We start from the raw sequence: 3262 nt of genomic DNA on the forward strand, positions 1-3262 counted from the left end.
CAGCAGTATTTTAAGAGTATAGAAGAAAATGTTTTTTTCCATTTTAGAGCCTAAGCCAATATCCAGCACTGCTCAAAAATGTATAAAAGAACAATAAAGCTATAAGGAGTTTAATGACTTTCTTAATGGCCTATCCTCTGAAAAGTTCCAGGCCAAAACCACCAATGACCATGTTGTAAGGAACAGAGCCTCAACCACTCTTTTATTCATAATGCCTGTCTACTCTCATCTTACTGTATCTTACTGTGTATCTCTTAAGCAATGGTACGTTTCTCTCATTTTCTTGTTTCTATACAGCTGAATCACAATCCTAAAGCAAGAGGGGTGAGGATAGAGAAGATCTCACCCTCTCCAGCCCAAGGTTTGTAATGAGAGATTGCAATGGTCTGGCAGGATATTACTCGTGTCAATGGTGAGGACTTGAGAACTGCTAGCACAGAGCCAATTTTTTTTTTTTTTTTTTTTAGTGGCTGGCCAGCATGGGTATCCTAATCAAATTCTTAGGCCACCAATAGTAAATACTTAGGTTTAACATGATAGCCATTTCACAAGGTATTATGTTATTCCTAGTTTATGATTTCTGCCTCATTTTTACCCCCTAACTTCAGTCTTATTATTAATTTATGCTATCTTCTGCTATTTCATGACTCTGTAAGCAGTTATAATTATTTTATTTGAATTAGGTGGTGTTGGGAAAATGAATAATTTAATCAGGCCTCTTCACCTTAGGTCAGGTTAGGGGTGGTACGGTGCATTCTTTGCAAGCAAGTTGTGTCAGGGTGGAGTTAGTGCACATGGGCAGTGCCGCCACCTAGCTGGCATTTTACTGCCTCAGGCGTCTGCCCTGCACAGCCATGCTCTCGAACCTACGGCTCAAAGGACCTTTTTGCCCATTACCTAGCTCAAAGGCCTGCATGTGAAGGGTTTGTGACCCAGTCTGGACAATGGGCTTGAGGGGTCTATGAGCTCCAGACCCAGCCCTAGCTCTACAGGTGGGGTGCTAATAAATTAAAGCAAAAACAAACAAAAAACCCAGTAAACTTAGGCAATGCTAAACAGTGGGACCATTAAATCAATCTACCCTTTTTTTTTAAAGATCTATATATTGACAGCCATAAATATATGAGTTCATTTCAATATTGCCACTTCCAGGAATTGAGGAAATAATTAAAAACAGGAAAATATTCTGCACAAAGGGGCCGGCCCGGTGGCGCACTGCGCTAGTGCGCCGCTTAGGAAGCGCGGCGGCGCTCCCACCGAGGGTTCGGATCCCACATACAGACCGGTTCCCGCTCACTGGCTGAGCGAGGCGTGGGGGCAACACCGAGGGTTGAGATCCCGTTGCCGGTCCCGGTCCGGTACGGGGGCAACACTGAGGGTTGTGATCCATTGCCGGACACAGAAAAAGACAAAAAAAAAAAAAAATATTCTGCACAAAGACATTCATTTACTACACTCTGCTACAAAATGACAAAAACTGGGGAACACACAAGGGTCTAACAATAGGTATATGGTTACCAACTGATAGCACAAGAAAAGCCAACAAAAGTTATAAATATAAAAAAATGCTTGTTTAAGTAAGTAAAATAGCAAAGTGTTAAGTGCTATCTGTATTATGATCATAACTATATAAAATGCACATTCATTCAAGAAATATTTGTCAAGTACCTGACATGCCAGGCAGTGGTCAAACCACCGAAGTTGAACAAGACAAAGCCCCTGCCCTTCATGAAGCTTATATTCCAGTAGAGGGAGAGACAGTGAAGAAAAAATCAAACAACTGAGTAAACAAGATCATTAGTGTACAATAAGTACTCTAAAGGAAATAAACAAGATGTTGGGCCGGCGCCGTGGCGCACTCGGTAGAGGGCGGCGCTCCCACCAAGGGTTCGGATCCCATATAGAGACCGGTCCGCTCACTGGTTGAGCGCGGTGCGGGTGTGACACCGAGGGTTGCGATCCCGTTGCCCGTCATGAAAAAAGACAAAAAGGAAAAAAAAAAACAAGATGTTGTGACAGAATAGCGAGGCAAGGGCTTGCTCAGATGGGAACATCGGCAAAAGCCCCTGAGGAGTGGATATTTAAGCTGAGAGGTAAAAGAAAATAAGAAGTCAGCCCTTTCACAGGGGAAAAATGTGCAAAAGTCCTGGGCAAGAAAAAGTTAGGGGGTTCAAAGAACCATCAGAAAGCCAATGAGGCTGCATAAAAGTAATGGAAAATTAAGTTAGCTGCAAAGGAGTAGGAGTCAGATCATGTAGGACCTTGCAGCCATAACAACAAGTACACAAGATAATTTTATTCTAAGAGCAATGGGAAGCCTCTGGAAGGATTTAAGCATGATATGATTTGCATTTTTTAAAGATGACTCTAGGGCCGGCCCGTGGCTCACTCCGGAGATTGTGGTGCTGATAACACCAAGGGCGTGGGTTTGGATTCCATATAGGGATGGCCCATTAGCTCACTGGGTAAGCATGGTGCTGACAACACCAAGTCAAGGGTTAAGATCCCCTTACCGGTCATCTTTTGTAATAAATAAATAAATAAATAAATAAATAAATATCACTCTGGATGCTATAAGGTAAACTAATCCACAGGGAAGCAGGAGTGAAAGGAAGCTGGTAGACCAGTTAACCAGCTATTGCAGTAGACCAGGAGAAAGAAAATCTGGTGAAACTGAGGTGAGAACAATGGAAACAGGAGAAATGGAAAGACTTGACATGTATTTCTGAGTAGGACTAAACAGTATTTCCTGAAGAACTAGAGGATATGGTCAATAACTAGAGAGAAACAAAGAACAGTAAGATGATATACTGATATGTTAGATAAAAGAATGGGGTGAATGTTTTTCTCCGATACTGATTTCTGTTATGTTAATTTTGCAATATCCTAAAATATCTTCTTTATATCCCACAAATTCTCATGACTTCTTTCCTATCCATAATTCCTATTGTATGTTAGTAAGAATGGTTTTTTTAATAGGCATCATTTATTACACTGTTACTATGTGCCAGGCACTGTTCTAACTGCATTACATGGCTCTTTTAATCTCTAAATCTTCACAACAACCTTTTACAGGAGATACTATTATTGTTCCATTTTATTTTTTATTTTTATTTATTTTTTTTTTTTAATTTTATTTTGTCAATATACATTGTGGTTGATTATTGTTGCCCCTTATCAAAACCTCCCTCCCTCCTCCCGTTCCTCCCTCCCACCCAACAATGTCCTTTCTGTTTGCTTGTCATATCAACTTCAAGTAATT

The sequence above is a fragment of the Galeopterus variegatus genome, unplaced genomic scaffold (assembly GCF_000696425.1).
Source record: "Galeopterus variegatus unplaced genomic scaffold, G_variegatus-3.0.2 Scaffold5411, whole genome shotgun sequence".
NCBI classification, from domain to species: domain Eukaryota; kingdom Metazoa; phylum Chordata; class Mammalia; order Dermoptera; family Cynocephalidae; genus Galeopterus; species Galeopterus variegatus.